We start from the raw sequence: 23,397 nt of genomic DNA on the forward strand, positions 1-23,397 counted from the left end.
TCTCAAGATGAGATAGATGCCCAGCTTCAGGTTCACTGAGAGACCCTGTTTCAAAACATAAGGTGGGGAAGCCATTGAGCAAGACATCACAATGACGACCATGACCCCCACTTTCATCCTTATCAGTGGACACACACACACCACACTTGTTGTAATTGTTGAAATATTGTAGAGTATGCAAAATATTGATAAGCAATAGAAATTAGCTATTATATTTGTTCATAATTTTTGTTATCATTCTGTTACTGTACCTATGTAGAAAAATTTAAATAATTTAGAAACGGCTGATATATAGTTATAAAGACAAAATATAAAAACACTTGTTGACCTAGATTTATGAGCTATCAAATGTCAATCTTGTGGTTCCTCCTATCCCCAACATGGTAGTCTTAGTGGAACAAGCATGGTGAAGTAGCCAGTTGACACATGCCACGCTGTGGGGAAAGGCTAACTTGCTTTCGACAGGTGTGGTTATAACTCAGTGGTAGAGCATTTGACTACAGGAGACAAAAGTTGTACAGAGATGATAGCTTAAACCAGACTATTTCTTGCTGGACTTTCTAAACCACCCTATCAACTTTGTCCCATTTCTTCTATATTTCTCCAGCTAACCCTGCAATTACATAGTTCAAATATTTCACAGTGTGTGAAAGAATAGGATTCTTTTTTTTTTTAAGACAGGGTTTCTCTGTGTAGCCTGGCCATCCTGAAACTCACTTTATAGACCAGGCTGGCCTCAAACTCAGAGATCCACCTGCCTCTGCCTCCTGAATGCTGGGATTAAAGGTGTGTACCACCACTACCTGGCTTAGAATATAATTCTAATAAGTACATAAATTATTTTATGGATTAAAATCAAAATGTATAGCTATGTTGTTTCAATTCAATTTCTGAAGGTGAAATTAAACAGCCCTTTCATGCTTATTTTTAGATTTATTTTACTATATTATTTTCTACTTCTTAACTTTGTTATTAAGCATGAAAAAGCACACATATGCATAGAAGGTAAGTCATTTATTTGGCTACGATTCCTTTCCCCAGAAGTTTAACCTTGCTCATAAAGGCAAATTGAAACATCATTATGACATTTTTGTGTGGCCTTCGAAGACCACCTCTGACTAGTTTTAATGATTTAATTATCATTGCCAGTTCTAGTTGTATATAATTTTTAAAGGAGATCCATAAATGGATTGGAAAGGAATGTTAGAAAACCACAAAACTAAGAGAGTTGTAAATCTGCATTCTTTATTTCTTTGGAGCAAATACATTCAGTTCGTGCAGTGGTCACGAAGGTCTACCCATTGAGTTGACAGTACTTTTCTCAACAGGATATTTCAGAAAGATTTCTGGCGCACAGTTTCCACCGGGTCATGCTTCCTCTAGCTGTTATTTTCAGGGACCATAGTGACACACATCTCTTGAAATTTTTGGAGATATTAGTAGACTTTTGGTTAGTCTGGAGCTATTCAAAGTGTAAGACAAAGATCGAGTCAACGAGGAAATTGCTCTTCAGGGAAGACCGCAAAGGTTTGTTTTCTTCACCTTTATTACCCTGTGGAAATAAATATGGCGGTGAGTGGCTCTGTTTCCTTAATAGATTTTTATGTCCCGAGGTCTACTCATTTTACTGAGTCTAAAGACACGGGAACGCATAAAAAATGTCAACAACCCTTCCTGCTGTATTTAACATGCTTTCAGTTATGCAGAAACACAGGCTTAGAGGCGATGAGACTTCAAAAGTTTCACCATCATCATGGGTTGCATGCTTGCTCCCGGGAAGGCCACTTCCCAGTCTGCACTGCCCTACCGCTGGAGTGTCCCCACATGGCTGAAACTGTTGTCTGATGATGGGAACATGCAGATTTACAAACTGGCCAAGAAAGGCCTGACTCCCTCCCAGATAGGCATGATCCTGAGGCACTCACATGGTGTGGCACAGGTTTGTTTTGTGACTGGTGATAAAATCTTGAGAATCCTTAAGTCCAAAGGCCTTGCCGCTGGACTCCCTGAGGATCTCTACCATTTGATTAAGAAAGCAGTTGCTGTCTGAAGGCATCCTGAGGGGAACAGAAAGGATAAGGATGCTAAATTCAGTTTGACCTGATAGCAGAATTCATAGGCTCGTTACTGTAAGACTAAGCGGGTCTGCCCACCCAACTGGAAATAGGAGTCACCCACAGCCTCTGCCTTAGTGGCATAAATTCTGTTGTGTATAAAGCAATAAAATCACTTTGAATTAAACAATTTTCAGAACTGACGAATTTACCAGCATCCATGCACAACTAGAAAACATCCTTAATTTACACTAAACCAGAAATGTATTACCATTGATGCAGTAATAGCGTTCATTACTAAATACTGAAAATAAAGTTGAAATATTTCTGCAGAAGGTTCATCTGGCAACATTAGCTTCACAGCAGGCTGACACTACTCACTCACAGTTCAACTCAATGGGAAGCAGATCCATGCTGGTGTCAGAGAACAATCTTTATTAAGCAATGAAAGTAATTCATAGACAAATGACCCTCCTCCATCATGGGGTACCTCTGGAGGTCACTGGAATCTCACATCCAGTCTTTCCCACTCTGAGACGACACAAACAATATCTTCAAGCTGTGACTTGGACCATAGAACTCCATGTCTCTGAATACTCGTAGGCAAAGTTGATGTTTCTTCCATGACAGCTCTCATCTCAGCTCATCTCCCACAGCATTCTCTTTGTCTTACTGTCTCCAGGTCTATGAGCGAAGAGTCGTCTTAAGTCAAGACAGGTAAACTCAATGTTCTGTCTGCTTAATGGACCTCATACATCTGCATGGCTCAACTGCTCACTTCACCTGGCCTTCTGAACCCATGGCACCTCACAGAGGTCTCTATTGTCAAAACCAGCACATTCCTTTCATTACTTCTATAACTCTTACCCTGATTTACTTTTATTAACAACAACTGTTTTGACCTGACTCTATTTCACAAGATTTTATTTATGGATCATATCTCCTGGACTCACTGAAGTGAAAGGAGGTTTTGAGAGAAGGCCTTTGTATCCTTCTCATGTCTGTTACTTCATGTTCCAGAACAATTAACTAGCAGGCACTTTGCTAAATGTTTGCTTAATGGATACATGAATCTATTAGGGAAGTAATTTATTAGCAATGGTGAGAAAGGCGCAGGGCCCTGTGTGAACATTATTGGTGCTGGTGGGAGGGAGAGGTCATTTTCTTATGCATTAGAGAGGCAATGCCAGTGCACAGTGTGTGAAAAAGAGAATTGCTATATTTCTTGGAAGATTTCATTTTATTATTTACTGTGTGTATGTGTGTGTGTATGTGTGTGTGTGAGTGTGTGTGTGTGTGTGTGTGTATGTGTGTGTATACAAATGACCTAGGAGGTTAGAGGGAATCAGATCTCCCTGTATCTTAAGTTACAGGTGGTTGTGAACTGTCTATTGTGGGCACTGGGAATCAAACTCTGGTTCTCTGGAAGTGAAGAAGAGATCTTAACCATTGATTTATCTCTCTAGCTCCTAAATTAGTAGTCCCGGCTGGTCTCAAACTTGTGGTCCTTTGTATCTGCCTCTTCCAACACCATTGGATGTTTCTTTTCCTTACTTGCCGTTGTAAGCACTTTATCCAGGGAATAGTCATTATCATACTCGAGAAGGCATCAGATTATGTGGAGAGCCTATAAAATGTGATTTCTGCAGGCTAATTAATAATTTAATTATTATATATCCACTCTTGGAATACTAGTTAACAGTTAAAAAAGAAACCTATCAATACAGCTAGTCACATAGATTATTTTCTAGTGAAAAACATCTTCAGAAGTAGTAGACTGTGTGATTCCATATGTATACTATTTTTAAAACGACATATAGTAGAGGTGAAGAGCAGATTTGTAGTTGTCAGGATTAAAAAGCGAGTCAGGGCAAGTGGATGTAGCTATGATAGAATAACATGGAAGATCTATTTTGGTATCTTGATCCTATCAATGTCAGTATTCTGGATGTGGTATTGCTGTATGCTGTTACAGGATGTGACCACATACTTCTTCAGTTGACTTTACCTTGTTGAGTCTTTGAAACTTGGGGCTACTTGAATACTGCTCAGGTTGACAATCAGTGATGACCCTCATTCATTCAACAAATACAGGCAATTCTGGGCATTTGATTTGAAGACACATCCTGGTTGGTAGGAGGATGGCCTAAGAAAGTAAATAATATGTGCAGAAGTTTTTCAACAGGTACTTAAGTCCTTTAGATCCCCTTGTTTGCATGTCTTTGGATGGTTAGTGTAGTTTTCCTGTTTCCTCTAACGCCATTATTTTCCAAACTAAAATTGAACAGGCCTGGGTGCTCCTCTAAACCTAAAGGGATTTTCATATTGCAAAGATAGTTGTTGAGTATTTCTAAAATTAAATATAAAAATAAAGTTGATACAGTTGCTTTTTGTATAAATGGAGATACCTTTTATGGTTGATTTCCAAGAATATCTAAAATGCTACATTCTGTTTTTGAAACTGGATCTTACTATGTGGCCAGATTAACCTCAGTTTCTCCATTTTCCTCTCTTCTCCTTCCGTGTACAGGATAATGGGTTCATACCACCATGGCCAGTATATTTAACTTATCATTATTTCTTTTAGGTCTAATGGTTTTGAGTTAAAAAAATCTGCTATAGTTATATGATTAATCTAGGAGTCGTGTGTGTGTGTGTGTGTGTGTGTGTGTGTGTGTGTGTAAAGCTGGTGTTATTATATCAGGATTTTAAGGAGCAAAGCAACAACTTTCATCCAAGACCTTAGGGGATCATAGTTTAGTGATTTTGACTCTAGGTTGTTGTTATCCCGAGTTTGGGTTGAAATATTCATGGCTGATATAGCATAGGCCATGAGAACAAACAGCCTTATGCATATGAAGACATAGTGTATAGTTTACACTGATTTCCAATTTTTGAAAAACTAGAAGGCATTACAAAGTGACACAACTTACCTGAAATCCCAATGTGACAGTTGGTGCAATAGCGATTCCATTTCAGTCCTACAGGCCTCTAATGTTTATAATAGTATCCTTCCTTGTCTACAGTGACCATGTCTTCTACATCTACCATCACAATAGGTCACCTGAAATCCAGCGCAGTTAGTTAGAGAGACTGAAGACTTGGATCAAATGCATTTGCAGTTTCCAAGTAGGAGCTTTAGCCAAGGACCCTGTGTCTCACCAAATCTCAGGGTAGGATGAGGAGAAGCCCATCATGTGGATCGTGTTTCTGCACACTTATAGAATATTTTTGCCAAAAGCTATAAAATGGAGATTCCTTGTCTAATATTTTACTAAAAGACAAGTGTCTATACCAAGCCCTTCTTAGGTCATGGTGACATCAACATTGTGTGTGTGTGTCAGGGGGGAACAAGGCTGTGTTGTACATGTCCTACAGATTCCATGCAGAAAGGGGAGTGTTCTTCAGATATCTCCAGTGAAGAATAAGTTGTCATTGAAGTTCACAGTTCTTGGTCCAGTCCATATTGGTTATCCATACATTAATTGAGGGCTTACCATGGAATCAGAGGAACAAATAACTCTGTCTATGAAAACTGAGATGGAGTATTCGATGGACTAGGAAGGAAGTTTTTTCATGCAAAACATTGGTAATCTAGTAAATAATTTAAAAAATTCTACCAAAAAGGATTGCAAATGTAAAGATGTTCCATTAAGCATAAAGCTTTAAAAAAACAGTATTAATAATCTTCTCACTTGTAAAATAGGAATCAAACTCTCTCTCTCAAACACACACACACACACACACACACACACACACACACGCATGTGTATGCCAATACCCCAATAGCTTTATTGTAAATTTGAATTTAGTCATGGAGGTAAAAATACATAAGAAGCCCATTTTTCCCCAATAGTAGAATCTGTCTCAGAGTTGAACACTAAACAAACATTCTATCAATAACTCACATCCCCAGCCCATCATTCTTATTAACATATCTCCAAGACAAGCAGTATACAAAACATCTATAAATTGGATAGGGAGAAAAGATGTATTGGAAGACAGATAAAGGGCTTGAAAATCTGCCTGGTTAAATAGAAGTTGGTGGCCACATTTTCGTAAAGGCAAGATAGTCTGGTCCCAATGCAAAATTGGTGTCTTGTTCTTTTTACAAAAATCATGACTTTTTTCCCCTCCACTTTTCATCCAGTTTATCCCAAATGGTCCATATTCACCCTTTTTTTTCCAACCTGCCTTCAACACCCACTCTTAAGTAAAATTAACAAATGATCCCATTTTTCCCATTAGTAACAGCCATTAGCGGGAATGTTCAACACCCACTAGCCTTAACCCAAACCTAATTAGCTGATGCTGCCTGCCACCTCCTACTTACAAAGCGCACCTTTCTTTCCTTGGCCCAGCTATAGCCCTTCTCAAAACAGCATGTGAAGAACTCTCCTCCTCAGCCAACTCTGCCTCACGTCATTAATCAACTTTCTGGATGCCTCATCCAGGGTGGGGGCTGTTTCCTGCTCGTGCTGGCCAGTTGAACAAGAGCTAAGTGGGACTCATGTGTATACACTGTACAGCAGCGGCTACACCTGGAAATACAGTATATACAAACAGAAAGGCATGTGTCCCAGAAGCTTGTCTGTAGGTAAACCCATTCTATGTGACTCTCGAATTCTGCTGTTGTCAATGCCATGCTTTCACTGGAACAGCATAGAGAGGACCGCTTTGTCCTTTACAGACTCAAGAGGGAGACCCCCGATCTACGAAGGAATGCTGGAAAAGAAAACGTTTCCTATATGAGATAGCTTTCAAAAGAATAAGCAGAGAACTTGAATCATCAGCACATGAGGGTTCATCTTGATGTGCCTTCACTGTCATTTTCTGTACAATGGGGGCCTGCACGTTTAGGAACGGTGACATCCCAGTGGCGTGCTCACCTCCTGGAGTGACACGTTGCTAAGGAATGAAACAGCAATTATAGCTCTGGCTCGTAGATTAACGCTGCTCTTTGCTATATGTTTCTGTATGCTCTAACCTCCCATCTTTTCCTTTATAATCTAAGAATGATAGTGATACTTCAGAAGGGAAAGGAGGAATCAAGTATGATACTTAGAACAAACATCGATACCTGGCCTCTTCCCAGGACCCCTGCCTCCCCACTCACCAGCATAAATATAGTTTAGGGGCTATGGCTGGGTTTTCCTCTGGATCCCGAGGCCACCTACAGAGGGCCCTGTCCTGAACTCCAGTGTCCTATGGACAAAAGACGGGGGATATTGCCTCTTTGTTTTTCTTTGGCCTGTTTTTTTTAGGGGGTCTGTGGGATTTCCTGGCAACAGCCCCCTACATGGTGAGAAAATATGTGTTTGCTATTTGACGGGTATGTAGTGTACTCCTGGGGTCACCTCACTGCCCACTGGCATTAACTACAGAGTGTCAGCAGGTGACGAATGCCCCTGCTGGCAGCACATCTCAGCCTGGAGTCCCAAATCTGCTCCTGCTTGGATTCTGTACTTTGGTGTTACAAATTGGCAAAGTAGCTTTAGTGAAATGGTTTAGTTTTTAAAGATTTGGCTCTGACATAGACAGCTTCCTTGTCTTTTTCAGTTAGTGCCTTTGGGTACCTACCATCTCCTCCCCTGTAAAATAAAAGGTACCACTGCTTCCCTTGTGTCTGTTTTCTGTAGATGTTTGATGCTCTCTGAGCTATTTGGGAAATTGATACTCATTTCAGCCAGTCTTATCTCTGCTTATAGCTTCATTGGTGATTCCAGCTTTACTGTGCCTTTTGTGTTAACTACCACATTAAACAATTAGATTTTCTTCTTCTTCTACATTATGAGTATGAGCTCATAGACATTTCTTTTATTCAATGGGTGTACATTTTTGCCACTGTTATGTTTCTCAAGTTTATCTCATATTTATCCAATAGAAAACTTTTTGTGTCTGTCTCAGGGTACTTTTAAAACTATCCCTTATTAATTTTAGTATTTTGTTGCATTCTAGAATAATAAAATTCCCTAGAATTATCTTGCACAGTCTCTCTTTCCGCCCCCAAATCAGTTCTTTCACCTCAAGTGTGTTTGGTGCTTGGTGTGGGAATATATGTGTTGCTTTTATTGATTAATAAAAAAACTGCTTTCAGTCAATGGCTTAACAGAATATAGCCAGGCTGGAAAATCTCTCTCTCTCTCTCTCTCTCTCTCTCTCTCTCTCTCTCTCTCTGTGTGTGTATGAAGATAGAGAGAAAGTATGCAGAGTCAGTGAGAAGACATGCAGCTGCCTCCAAAGACAGACGCCTCAGCTGGAGTCTGCCGAAACTTTGCTGGTGGGTCATGACCTCATGGTGATGTCCAGATTATAGGCTAGTTTAGGATATAAGAGCTAGCTAGCAATACCCTTAAGCTATTGGCCAAACGGTATGGGAAATAATATATTTTCTAAGTGATTATGTTCAGTCTAAGCGGCTGGGAACGAATGACAGCCTCCCCCAACAGGTGCCATATGTATTTATTGGTTCCGTAGGTCATTACTTCTAAACCCTTTAATTGGAGGGAACATTCTCTCTCTCTCTCTCTCTCTCTCTCACACACACACACACACACGCACACACACACACATAAAGAGAGAAAGAGAAAGAGAGAGAGAGAGAGAGAGAGAGAGAGAGAAAGAGAAAGAGAAAGAAAGAGAAAGGGAGAGATCATCTTGTAATTTCTGTATCTCATTATATACGTATTTGTTTGTGGCAATAAAAGCCATATGTTTATTCTGGTATCCCCAGATGTATTCCAGTTATACAGGGTTCACTAAAATATTCCCCATTTCCATATTTCTAATTTCCATCTTTTTGTTTTGCTCAACAAATTCTTAAACTCCCAAACACACATAAGATAGGAACATTTGTACTGTGAGATTTTACAAAGTTAAGAGCCCTCTTCTCTCCCTGCCTCTAATGTGTCTTTCCCAGTGTGTTACCTCTACACACACACACACACCAGAACCTTATCAAATTTGCCATTGTAGGTTCTCTGTTTAAAAAAAAAAAAAATGTGCCTTTTATTACCCAGAAGGTCCTTAGCTGACACAACCTAAGCTTTCTGCCGTCTCTTTTTCTTACTTAGGTTTTGAAGATATCAGACTTACCACCACCGTTTAGGAACAATCCACACTGAGTACCCATGCCTTTTGCATTTGTTTCTCCCTTCACCTGATTTTTTTTCTCCTTGTCATCCTTTTTTCCAGTTTCCAGGAACCTTCTACTTGCCTGTATTTGATAGACTCTGCTCATCCCTGAAGCTGTAGTTCTGTTTTTATCACCCCTGGGAACGTTCACCAGGGCCTTCCAGGAAGACTGAATATTGCCCCCTTCTGGCTTTCTTGGCTCTTTGCAACTTCTGCTTGTATTATTTTTCTTGGTGCAATTTAATGATCTAGGACAGGGGAATAAATATCCGTGGGCGGCAGAGGCAGAATCCTACACTCTTAGCCCAGCGTCTTAAATTCTCATTGTCTGTTTCTTATTGTTGAATATGACTATTTAAATTGTCACGTCTCATATAGTATTGATCTCTCTCTCTCTCTCTCTCTCTCTCTCTCTCTCTCTCTCGCTTGCTCGCTCTAACAAGCTTTCTCTGTTTTGGCTGTCCTGGAACTCACTCTGTAGGCCAGGCTGACCTCAAGCTCACAGAGATCCGCTTGCCTCTGCCCCCCAAGTGCTGGGATTAAAGGCGTGCACTCCCACCACCCAGCAGTTGATACAGTTCTTAAACTGTGCAGAATATAGTGGAAGATCAGACTAAATGTAAATCTGTGTATTTTGAACAGTTAGACTCAGTTTCCTAAGGTAACTCTCATGTCTAAATCCTTTTGTCTAATGGGCTTCCAGGGAAATTTACAGTCATTTTCATGAATATGAAGAAAATTTCTCAAAAAGTTAATTTAAAAAATCATAACTGGAGAGGTTAAGTGCCCATGATGCTTTGGCAGAGATCTGAGTTCAGTTCCCAGCACCTGTCAGGCAGCTTAAAACCAAATGTAGCTACCTCTTCTGGTCTCTATAGCACCAGGTATACATATATACATTTATTCATGCAAGCACTAATATGTACCGATAAAATACACACAAATCTTTAGAAAAAGTAACAGTTAAAAATTAAACAAAATCACAGAGAAGTCATTAGAGACAACCTAACCATGACCTACACGTGAAAGAGAGATTATAATTGTTTTCCAAGCTTAGTCGTATTACTGATTACTGTCTACAAGATTTTTCTCTTTTCAAATAGACTCATAAATTTCCAAGAATCTTCATTTCTTTGACGTTCCAGCAGTGCTTAGTATGTCATAGATCTCAATATCTACTTTAGCGGACAACATTTCAAAGTTTAAGTCTATAAGCCTTCGTCCTTCCTAAAGCAAGCCCAGATTATTGCACAGTGCGTATCTGCTTTTCTCCCTAAACAATGGATGGCCTTGTCTCGGGGTGTAAGCCGAGGTCAGGAAAGCCTGCCTACCAGGGTATATGGCCCTTCCTGTTTTGGAGGTTGGTATACCAGGCATGTGTTCTGAGACTCTGTGTCACTCCGTAGTGCCCGCTGACAAATAACACACAGCAAATGGATGAGAATGATTATGAAGAAGGAGAAAAAATCCAGATGTCGGTAACCCATAATGTTTTAATTTAGAGTAATGTTTTCACCCAACACCATCACCAAAGGTTTGTCCTTGGTTTATTTGTGTTATCACAACAGTGAGGATGGAGCTAAAGGCAGCCTTTGAACAGGGATTTTTGCTTGTTTCATTTATATTCTACTGTTCTTTCATGAAACATTTCTAAATATCCACAGGGCCCAGTTCTAACAAAAATAAATCAGATAAACCTAGGGGTTTTTGCCAAGTAAAATATCTACAGTTTCTAGCAATTATTTAATTTCCAACTGTGCTGCGAGAAGTATTGCTGATAAGTCAATCGTCATAAAGAGAGGAATTCCAGACCAATCTTTATTAGGGTGTCCTTCACAGAACAGATATATATATAGTCTTTTTCTCCAAAGCAGAGTTGTAACTTTCTTTGGTCCCTAGTGAATGGCTTCTCATCATAACAGTTTATATCTGGATAATATCATAGTAAAATGTGAAAATGGTAAATTAAAACCAACGAAATTGCATTCTGCTGTTATTAATAAAAACCTGCTCTGCTGTGCACTGTTTTGTTATGATGGTGCTGTCTCCTAATGCAGCCTCGTGGTAACGCATTTCTGGCATGGCAAGTTGATTTTTCCCAGACAAAAGCAATATTTAGAAAGTCACTCTGTGGGACTTCACTGTGACAAACGAACTAGAGAATCCTGTGTTAATTAAAAAAGAAAAAGAAAAAAAAACCCTTCTTATCGTTGAAGCTAAACACGTTATTGATTGGAGGGGGCTTTTATGGAGAGGGGAACTGTGTTCTTCCTTAGAAGCAATATAAAATAAACAAACTGAAAATGCCAATATGCTATCTTTTTATCAGAGTAACACATCTGTTTGGTGCCTATAACACATTGTTAAAATGGTTAAGATAAAAGCATTGCTTTCAAATCACAGCTTTTGCTCATGCCTGAGAAAAGTCTCTCGGGGCTGACTGTCTCTGTTCTGAGAACTTATGGTGGTCTGAGAAGGTGGACTTAATATGTATCGTATGGTGAGGCAGAGGCTCTCCCACTAGCCTTTGTCCTTGGCTTTTCTACCTACTCTAGTAAATACCAGCCCTGAACTCCACAAGGAAGCTACCCTCCCAGCCTATTTCTTTCTCATGTGTTTCCAGGTTTTCAGGTGCTAGCTCTACCATTAGACTATACCCAGAATTCCACCCACACTTGCCGTGATCTGATTTGTTTTCCTGCTTCAGTTTACTGTCACCTCTGATCTCACTGACTCTGAACCACACACTGCCCTGTGTCACTAATGTGTAAATGACTCCATGCCTTTCTTTTACCCTCAGCACATCTGTGAATGATCAATACATCCACAATGGCCTTTGCACATTCTACAGTATCTGCTCCCAAATACATTGTTGCTCTTTGTTTTGCTGTTCTGGGAAGCCACAGTCCTAGTATCTTCTGACCCTTTTCGTTGAATCCTTGGCATAGGGGTCCAGCCAAGGCTCTTCTCAGCATAATGGGGTGGGGATTGGAGTCATCCCTCCTAAGATTACTTGGAAATGAGGACACTTGGATTCCTGCTGCTCTTGGTTTATCTGAGACTATGCAACAGGGATGGGAGCCCAGAGAGGACCACAAAGGCAATTACAGTGTGGCAAATGCTGTGAGTTTTACAAGCATGGAGTCACTTTAAATACCCTCTCTGGGAGTTTTCATTTGAACGAGAAAGCTCTAGTTTTAGCTTGATGAACTGGTTTCTGGTTAATTCAATCATTTTGTCCTCTGCAGGAACCTGAGTGTTGGATATTTAGAGCAGAGAATGTAGCTTTGAAAGGACGTCATGAATAGGGTTACCACATTAGTAATTGAAAATTTAGGATAGTGAACGTGGAATATGGCTCAGTGGTGGACCATTTGCCTATATATGTCATCACACACACACATACACAAACTCTCTCTCTGTCTCTCGTTAAATTGGTAAGCCAGATAAATAGAAAAACATTCTAAGAACAATTATTTTCCAAATACTACATTACATTACATACATATATACTTTTAAGAATTTATTTAACAAAGATACTTTTACAATTTTTGTAAATTTAAAAATTTAAATTTTTTGCTGGGATTATGTTATAATAAAATTTTATTGCCTTTCAAAAATTTGCCATTACAGTCTGAGTTTTTTCTTTCACTAAAATCAGTTATAAATCATGTCTGTGGGCATGTACTATTCCTTTCCCTTATTGTTTGTTGTTTACCTGCCTTATTGTTAAAATGGGCATCTTGCTCCATATATATCTCCATAGATGAGCATTTTCTTTAAATGTCTTTTTGGAAATGTAGTTATTTGATATGAAATTGAAAATCTTTTGGCAGTCTGTGTTATAAGTCTTCTACACTGTTATATGGCGACTTGCACTCCCTAAACTGCATTCTCGTTTTGTGCTTGGAAGGATGTCCTTGCAGTTTTTGCTTTCTCTGTCTCTGTTCACTCCTTCCCATTGCATAGAGGGGTATTGACTAGTGGATAAGTTTGGAGCCAGAAAATTCGGTGCAATTCTTCCCTTGTTATATTTCTTTTAGATGTGACTAATATACCAGTGAATTTATCTTTTCCTCCCTCTCTCTTCTTTCCTCCCCTTCTCTCTGTCTTTCCTTCCCTTCTCTCCCCGCCTCTCTCTTTTCTTTTATTTCTCCCAAGTGGCTAGATTGCCAGGATAGACCATGCACTGCCAAGCATACCTTAAGTTGTTTGTGTTTCTAATGAATAAACTGGAAATTGAAGAATATGTGAAACACTTTGTTGAAATCATTTATCTCACTCATATCATAAGATATAATTATTTTTTATATTTTATTCTTTTGAAATAGGTTTCCCTCTGTAGTTTGGTCGACCCAGTGTACACTTGATTTTGCAATCTTTCTGCCTCTTCTTCCCAAATGCTGGAAATACAGGCAGGTATCATATCCTTCTTCTGATTTTAAGTAATATACCTGATATTTGGCATTTCCCTTTCTGAAACCATTCATGGTGCCATGGATAATGATCTTGTACACTGTAAATGTTTGTCACTTATATTGGTTTAATAAAATGCTAATTGGCCAATGGCCAGGCGAGAAGTATAGATGGGACAAGAAGACTAGGAGAGTTCTGGAAAGAGGAAAGGCAGAGAGTCAGGCAGCAGCCAGATGCAGAGGAAGCAAGATGAGAACGCCTTACTGAGAAAACATACTAAACCACTTGGCTAAACATAGGCAAGAATTATGTGTTAATTTAAGTTGTAAGAACTAGCTAATAATAATATTGAGCTAATATGCTAAACAGTTTATAATTAATATAAGCCTCTGTGTGTGTTCTTTGGGACTGAATGGCTGCAGGACTGGGCTGGGCAGAAACTTCTATCAACCTATCCCAAATAGAAATGAGTAGCAGAAGTATAATTAGTAATTGCAGTTCAACCAATCAAACAGATGCTTCATTGTCAGGAAATATAGAAAGAATACTGGCATATAGAGAACAAATAACGTGAAGAGAGTGAGACCAACATTGTCTTGAGTCTTGCAGTGTTTGCGGTATGGAAGTTATGGCCCTTGAACTTGAGGTTGACAGTGCAAATGGTCAATATTGAACAGCTAGGTTTCCAGTTTGTATTGATCTACAAGCTGTGCTAGACACAACTTGTAACTTCCTCTGTGTAATACTTTGATGTATTTTGTGAAGGTGTGGCTTGAATGAGATGGGACTAAGGTTGCTGGAAATAGAGGCGCTTTGTTCTTGACAAGATCACTTTAGAATCAGCCTATAGGTATCTTCCTATTGACTCATAGCTCTGTTTTCAAGTTTCCTGCAGTGGGGGCATGAACTGTCAGGTAGACTAAATATTGTAAATATGGCCAAGTTCCATGATGAGCAGACAGCACCAATTCATGAGTACTGTATAAGGCATGTGGGAATTCCATTAGTTCAGACTTAAAGAACTCCAAGGACAGCCTCTTTTACCTGAGTGCTACAGATTTCAACTTTGGGGAGTCAGCCTAGATTTTCAGGTACTTTGATATCCAAGCTAAGAGAAGAAGGGAGATAAAAAGAGGGAATAAAGAAGGAAGGAAGGAAGGAAGGAAGGAAAGAGGGAAGCAAGGAAAGGAGGGAGGAAGGGAGGAAGGAAGGGAAATCCTTACTTGTTTAACATTCTGTGCAGCAGATCTAAATTATCAAGGAGTTTGAAACTTAAGATGAAGAACACAAAGTTAAACGTGAAAATAGTTCCTAAGACACTTTATTCATGAATCTATGAGCATGAAAACTCAAACTGGTACAAACCTGGAATGCTTTTCTTTACAGGCTAGCTTTCATAGAACTGGAAGGTGGAATGCATACTACCAGAATAGAAACATAGTCTTACCTATCTGTGAACCCTGAATACTATAGTAACTGCTGGCCTGGGAAGACATGCTCACTGATGCAATAGCAAGCAGGAATATTTTGGGAGTGACCCATCACTTTATGATTGAATTTAAGGTCTGCTCAATAAGATTGAAGTCATGCTTGGTACTTTCAATTGGGTCAAAATCCCATGTACTGCTGGCTCAGAAGCCATAGAGGAAAGGCTTCGAATGTTTTTTTCTACTAAATTGACTTTAGTAATAAGCCTCCCCATGAGTCCTTATCATTATACTCATAAACTAGTGCATCTCTCAGCCCTCATGAGAGAAGCTTCTTATTTGCAAAACATGACTATATAGGTGTGTGTATCTCAGAGGGAGACACATGTGAATATACACAAAAGAGGTGGATATTCACAAGTCAAAAAGAAATGCCTCAGAAGAAACCAAGCTTGATGATTCCTTGATCCCAGACTCCTTGGTTACTAGAATTGTAGGAAAATGAAAATAAACCTCCGATAACTACCCCAACTATTCTGTGGTGCTTGCTCTGGCAACTCTTGCAAACTTGGATAGAGGGAGAAGGAGGGGTTGTTGCCTAGTGGTACAATTGCATATTAAATTGAATGGCTTCCAAGATTGAAAACACGAGTGAGTTCTTTACACTGTGTGCCAGAATTCTGCAGAACACCGTGTCCCTGGGAGCCCTGACTGAAGAACAGGGTTGAGGCCATGTGAGCAGCTCACAGTGGCAGCTGCTTGCCCTTGGAGCTGCACTTGGAGGACCTGCATTCCAATCTGTTGGAAGCTCATTAGAACAGTCCCCCCTGCTGTTTTTTTCAGATCTCACTCCTGGTAGGGGTAACCGCTGACTACAGGTGGTGGTTATTGTCTAACTGTGCCACCTACTGATCCCTCCTCCTTAAATCCATGCTTAATCACCTGCTGCAGTGAAATGCTGAGCCGTCCAAATAAACATTGCAGGAAACACTAAAATCAACAATTTAAGCCAGTGCGGTACAAGTCACCCCCTCACATCCAAAAGAGAGTGGGGAGAACGCTTTTTCCCATCTCTGATCTGCCTTTACCAATGTCTTAACAAGTCCTCCACCCTAGTCCTTTGGTTAGGTTCTTTCTCTTTGGGATTCCAAGAATATTTATTCCACACAAAACTCTTAACTTAATATATATTAGAAATTATTGTAGACGTTTGTCAAAAGGTTTCTTTAGTCCCTATTGTCATGGGCTATGTCTGATTCATCTTTGCATCATTAGGGGCTATTTTAGAATCTGTCACAGAAAATGTATCAAAAATGGAGCTTCATGACATGATCCAATTCAAAGAAAAATATAAACAGCTAAGAATATATTCTCACAGGGTTTGCTTTATGTAGTTTTGTCCTTTAGGCCACTTTCATTCAACAGATATGATCTGAGTTTCTATCATTCACCAGGTCCTGTCTCAGGTTTCAGAATTATCTCTCTGACTCAAATTTGAGCTTTGAGTCTGTCAGGGAGAAAGATGAAATCAGGAAGGACTGTAGCACAGTGAGTTCTATGTCTGCTTGAAAAGTTGTTGGGAAAAAACACTGCTGTAGGAGTTTAGAGAGAAGAAAATAATGAGGTTTCCAAGAGTAGAAAGATAAAGACTTCAGTACCACAACCTTTTGCATATGGGCAAACAGCAACAACAGCAGCAATAACAATAGCAACAACAATGTAGATGAATAGAAGACAAGTTTCAGAAAGGGATGTTGGAAGGCATAGGGTAACAGTTGGAAGGAGTGGAAGAAGATGTGGACATGATGAAAATGTAGTGTACTTAAATATGAAATGCTCAAAAATTAAAGAATGACTTTCCGGGAAAAAATAACATGAGGAGGATGAGCAGGCAGTACATAACAGAGGGCCATTTCAAAGTCTCTCAGTTGAGTACCTTCAGGATGGGAATGTACTGTCTCTGGAAGTATATATTTGGAAGTTGCCAATAGACTGTGTGATGGTTGATATTGACTGTCAATTCGACAGAATCTTGACTGTGTGCAGATAAACATCTGAACATGTCCTTGAAATATGATCTAGGTTACTTGAAGTCAAAGACTTACAGGGCATATGGGTGGGACCATGCCAAGGACTGGGTCCTGGACTGCATAAAGCCAGCACTCAGCTCTCTTGACTACAGACAAAAAGTGACCAGCTACTTCCTATTCATGCTGGTCACCTGGTGGACTGTATCCCCCTCCACTGTAAGTTAAACTAAGCTCTTCTTTTCCCCAAGTAGTTCTTCGCAGGTATTTGGTTACAGTGATGAGCACTGCAATACAGGGTGTCAACAAGTTTGTCCTTTCTGAGGGTTGTTTTCTCACCAACACCTAGCTTGGGGTGGTTTGCTGTCAAATTTTGCCACTCCTTGGTGGGGGAAAGGTGTAGGGAGTGGGAACTGGGATAGATATGTATGTTGAAATAGGAGTGGCGGGGCTGCGTCCCCAGCACCCTGGCCGCCTGGCTAGCTTATGCCCCGAAATAATAACACACAAACTGTATTCATTTAAATACTGCTTGGCCCATTTCTATCTAGCCTCTTCTAGGCTAATTTTCACATATTAATTTAGCCCATTTCTGATCATCTTAATAGCACCGCTAGGTGCGCTTACCAGGAAGAATCTAGCCTACGTCCATCCTGGGTCGGAGCTTCATTGCATGTGTCTCAGAGAGCAGAGCTCTCGCATCTGCCCTGGAGATGGGAGCATGGCGTCTCTCCTGAGGCGTCTGCTCCCGAGAGGAGAGCTGTCGAGTCTAAGCTCACTTCCTCTTCCTCCCAGCATTCTGTTCTGTTTATTCCTCCCACCTATGTTTTAACCTATGAGGGCCAGCCAAGCAGTTTCTTTATTTTTCTAACCAATGACCTTCCTCCATCATATGTAAAAGGAAAAATATTGTTTTTAAGAAAATAAATTTAATAATAAAAAACATTCTATTTGTTTCAGTAATTGAATGGTGTCCTCTTTGTGTGTATATATCAATGCCTACATTTTTACTTTCATAAAGGAGCAAAAGCTTCCTTTACTCTAATACAAAACTCAGTTGATCTAATTATATCCCTCTGTAGCTATCTTATTTTTCAAAAGAGGTCACATTTGAATATAATCAGAGCTAGAACATAAGCTGTTGGTCAGGTCACACCTCAGGAGCAGCTAAGTTTTGGGGAGTCAAAGACTACAGGAAGAGGAAGAGAAATTTTTCTCAGAAGCAATAACTACATAAGGCTTCTGTTTCTAATAAACTTTGAAATGCTTTGTCCTTTCCTGCTATGCTTTTTTCCCCTTCACATTTTGCTTACTTAATTCTCTCAGCTAAGAATGCTCTCCTGTCTCCCTTGTCTTCTCTCTTACCCCAACATTGTCTACTGAATCCTGTCTGACTATGACAACAAACCCTTTACTTGAGAAAGTCTACTTTGACCATTCTTCCTCATACTATCAATAAGGTTCAAATTTAGCAAGGCCAAAAAGACTTCTGTCCCTTCTCAGCCTATATTTTTAACTGAATGCAGGAAAGCATTCTATGCCATATTCCAAAGAACTGGCATCTAAGATTGTTCAAAGCAGGAGACTAGGTTTAGGGTCTCCTGCCCAAGGATCTTACTATATCATTTCTTCAGAGGAAAAGGTTAGCTTTTAGTTTGGTAGAGTGATTTTTTTTAAAAAAAAAAAATCTATTCTCACTAAACTGATGAAGATCTGAATAGATCACAAAGATAGAGGAGCACACATTATCTCTGTCTACTTGAACTATGGTATTCATCTTTCTCTTGCACACACACACACACACACACACACACACACACACACACTGGAGATTTTGGTGCAGAGAGCCACACTTGGTCTATGTTTCTCACCGTTGTCTCACTTGGTTCTCAGGCATTCAGGATTCCACTAAAACTACCCCAGTGTCTTTCTCGAGTCTGTGGTTTTCAGGCAATAGACTGAAGAACATTCACTTGCAAGACTATATTTGCCATGTTTTCATAGTGCCGCTCTCTGTGTGTCATTTTATATCTCCTGTATAAGCCTGACATGTTACATAAAGCCACATGGATTAAAGGTTTGGTCACCAGAGCAATATAACTAAGTAATAGGACTTTTAGATGGTGGTTTACAGTGAGAGGTCTTCATGTCTTTGGAGTAAGCAGGGGAGATTTTGAGACTGACATTTTCTCCAACAAACAACCCTCCCATTGTGATGCTCCACGTGACACAACTGACCAATCATGGAACAGAACTTCCAAAGCTGTGAATTCAACCAAAAATATCCTTCTTCCCACTTTAGGCTGCTTATCTTAGCTTTTCATTACAGTTATGGAAACTGATCAACACAGCTTGCCATTGGAGGTATTTCCCGGGGCCAGCTTTACTTGTATGCTTGCTCTTTTTTTTCTCTGCATTTCTATTCATTATTTTCCTTTTCTTTTAAGAGACGTTCTAGGCTAGGCTTTTCATGAGCAGAAACTGCATTTTCATTTTTTATGTTGTACAGCTGAATATGTAGATACTAAGCAAATCATCACTGGATATATTCAGAGATTACTGGATGAAATATGAGATTTTGCAGACCCAGGAAGGAAGCTTAATGCAGCGGAAGGAGTGTGCTTTGGAGTTGGACGGTTCTGGATTGTGATATATCATTTAGTGACAGCAAATGGGACAGGGTCAATTGCAGACTCTTTTAAAGCCAAATTTCCTCCGTGTAGAATGAAGCTAATAATAACCTCCAGTAGGAATGGCTAATTAATCACTGTGACGAAAGGGCAAAGCTGAAGACAAATAGAAGAACTGGCTTCCTAACTTGGCTCTGACAGATGCCCTCGTCATGCCCAAGGTTAATCTGAGAAATGTTGAAATTTAGAAATGAGCAGACCAAAATCGAGGATCTGACTGGTTTGGGTGATTCCTGACAGTCTTCACCTAGACAACAGTAGTTTATTGTGCCATTAAGCTGTCCTTACTGTCCTTTCTTTACTGGCTCTAGAAGTGGATACTGTACATCTTTAGCTGAGGTCTATGCACTTACATAGTATTTTAAGAACACAAAACCCTTTTTACCATGCTGCCCCTTGAGTGTTATGTTCTGTGTGTCTGGAAAAACCCTCACATCCATACCCAGCACTGTGCTGATTAGTATCTTAGCCATGTCTTAACTCAACTGGCTGTCAATACAATTTGCCAAGCTCAGTGTAGAGGGATGGTTCAACAGTTGAGTGTCCTTGCTGGTCTTCTAGAAAACCTGAGTTCGTTTCCAAGAACATATGTGGGAGAACTGGCAGCTGTCTGTCACTCCAGCTTCAGAGAAACCAATGGCTCCTTCTGGGCTTCATGAACACCTGCTGACACATGCCATGCACACGTGCGTGCGAGCATGCGTGTGTGTGTGCACACACACACTCAGAGTAATATAAATTTTAACTGTAACAATTCTCAAGTATAAGTTCCCTGCTACATTATCTAGTCCAGTATGCATATATGTGTTTACATATATACACACATACATTCCTACATATGTGTGTGAGGGAAGCATAACTCTGTATAAAACCCTAACAGAAAAATAGAACTTTGAAGAGATTATGCAACTATTGAAAAGTCGTCAAGCATATTGTACTTTTCCATAATGCATTATACGAAATTGGTCCAATATAAGCCTCATACTTACTAGTTTCTCAAGTCAAATAACTTAAATACATAATTTTCTTAACATTGCCTTTCTTAAAATTAAAAATGGTTTTGATTTACTCATCCTGAGGGAGACAATTCAACAATTTCCATTTTAAGCCTTCATTTGGTGTTAAAATTGGAACAGCTTGTTCAAATCGTGTTGCTTTTATCTTGAATGATTATTGCTAAATTCTCTCTCAACAGCTTGGCTTAACATTCATTTTGGAATTTCAATCAACAACTTTTCCTACCTCATTTATTTCTTCAGTTTCAAACTCATTTTGATTTTTTTCTTTGTAAATTATTTTAATTGGATAGGTCCTGTTTCCAGATATACAGCTAAATTAATTTTTCTGCAGATCTCAATGCAATCAGCACAACTTCTATGCATTTATTCTGGAGACTCTAGATGTGTGCGGTGTAAGCCTGGCACCATATTAAACTGTCACAAGCATTAATATTTACATTGAGCCTTTGGGAACCGTGCTGTGGTGGTGCACACCCTTAATCCCAACACTTGCAAGGCAGAGGCAGGTGGATCTCTGTGAGTTCAAGGCCAGTCTGGTCTACAAGAACTAGTTCCAGGATAGACTCCAAAGCTATCAAGAGAAACCCTTTCTTGAAAAATGAAAAGAAAAACAAAAAATTGAGACTTTGGAGTTTATCTTCTTCTAAATTCTGTAATTTAAATAATGTGTGTGTATGTGTGTGTGTGAACTTCACAAAGATGAGTAATGTATTCAGTATTGAATAGCAAATTACAGTTGGGACATAGCCACAACTTTGATGCTATAACTCCTTTCTCAGCAACTATTTATTTATTTAGTTAGTTTGTTTATTTTGTAGTGTGTGTTTGTGATTACACTCATGCACATATACCTATGGACACAACACACACATACACACACACATGCAGAGGCCAGAGGTTGATGATGTTTAGCATGTTACCTTTGTCCATTGCTTTCCCCCTTATTCTTTGAAGACTGGCTCTCTCATTCATTTGGAAACTTGCTAATCTGCTAAAATAATTGGCTTCTTTGGTCCTCCTGAAAACTTTCCCACACAGAGGTTGCAGACTCAGGTCACATGGTCTGGCTATTATACGGGTGTGGAGGACTCAAACTCAGGACCCCATGCTTGCTGCCACAGCCAGCACTTCCCACACTGATCCATCTTGCCAGTCACCGCAGTATCTTTTCCATGTGTCATACTTTCTTACCTATAGAATTTATATTTTAAGCTGGTGTTTATTCCTGTGCCTAAGCATCTATCTCATTATAGTTTTATAAAAATTAAAAGTGAAAAAGCAGTTAGCTGAGCAAACTTTAAAATGGGTTTCCATTGTATACAATTATGCATTTCTTTTCAAACTTTACATGAAATAATTGTCAGTAACAGGCTGCTGAGATCACTGGGCAGCACAACATTTGGTTCCTTGGATACTCATTCTGGATGTCTAGAGGTGTGGAGAAGATTCACGAATACATTGCTTAGTAGCTCATTCTCCTAGAAAGAAAACCACAAGACTTAATCTTATTAATTCACAGAATATGGGGCAAACAGAGTTCAAGGACAGGATATTGTAGCATAATAAATGTAGGTGCGAAGACTTTCCCACTACCAAGTTTCCCGGGTTTTAATCACTCATTCAACAGACAATTATTAAGTTTCTATGGAAAGAACGTCTGCCTTCTATACCAAGATTGCCCCCCCCCTTGGTGTTTCCACCCAAGTTTACTGCTCCTGTGCTGTTGCTCCCTTACAACCTGCTGTTTTCATGCCTTGATTTCTCCCATCTGTGCCAACTTTGATGCAGTTCTAGAACTATTTATTCTAATTGTTACTTGGAAGAATTTGAGATATTATGCTGAGAACCTTCATGTTTTCCAAGGAAAATGCTGTAAAACATTACACATAAACAAGAATTATTGTGTTAGAATGCTCATCCAAGACAAATCATCTATGTTACCAATTTTTGGCAGAGTCCTACTGCAAACCATCCATCTTATTCATGTTTGAGCCCAAACATTTCTTTTTGTTACCTTCTGTTTCTTCCTTAACTCCTTATTTTATGATATTTCCAATTCTTGCCAAATAGTCTTTATTAGGTTGCATAGGTTCCTACCTGTATGTAATGGTAACCCTCATTTAGCCTATGGTTTATGTTGAGTGAATGGAAAATTAATAGTATATTTTCTGATAAAGGTTTTTCTGTGAGTGCAGATATAACCGAGGTCTGAAATAACTAGTTAAAAGTGTAAATCAATTACTGAACTACTAGTTTGTATTTAGAGAAATATAGTTTATCATGGTAACTAAGGGGAATATGGAAGAGAGTCTGGGAACCTCAAGATTGTAGTCAGCAATGACTATGGTTTTATGTTCTCTTTCTTAGCTCAAAGGGAAATAAAAGTAATAGTATATTTTGTGAGTATACTGAATCTTGATTGTCTCAGTTAGTTTTGACAGTAATATTCTGAAGCAGATATTATATTCCTATTTCATAAATACTGTAATACTCTAAGCTAGATATTGTAACTTTTATAGATACAGAGTGAGACTTGTTTAATTTGGAATAAATGCCCACCATCGTCATAAATATTAAATGCCTGTGTAAGGACAGTCCCCAGCTCTGTCTGATCTGTCTGTCTCTCTCCA

At 39.4% G+C, this 23,397-nt stretch overlaps 1 pseudogene; it reads left to right on the plus strand.

Annotated features, from left to right (window-relative positions):
• Positions 1–1,753: 1,753 nt before the first annotated feature.
• On the plus strand, positions 1,754–2,200 carry LOC121438933 (annotated as a pseudogene).
• The last annotated feature ends 21,197 nt before the right edge of the window (positions 2,201–23,397 follow it).

Source organism: Microtus oregoni, unplaced genomic scaffold, assembly GCF_018167655.1.
Source record: "Microtus oregoni isolate MIOR12 unplaced genomic scaffold, Mior012 000058F_ref0000040, whole genome shotgun sequence".
Taxonomy (NCBI): domain Eukaryota; kingdom Metazoa; phylum Chordata; class Mammalia; order Rodentia; family Cricetidae; genus Microtus; species Microtus oregoni.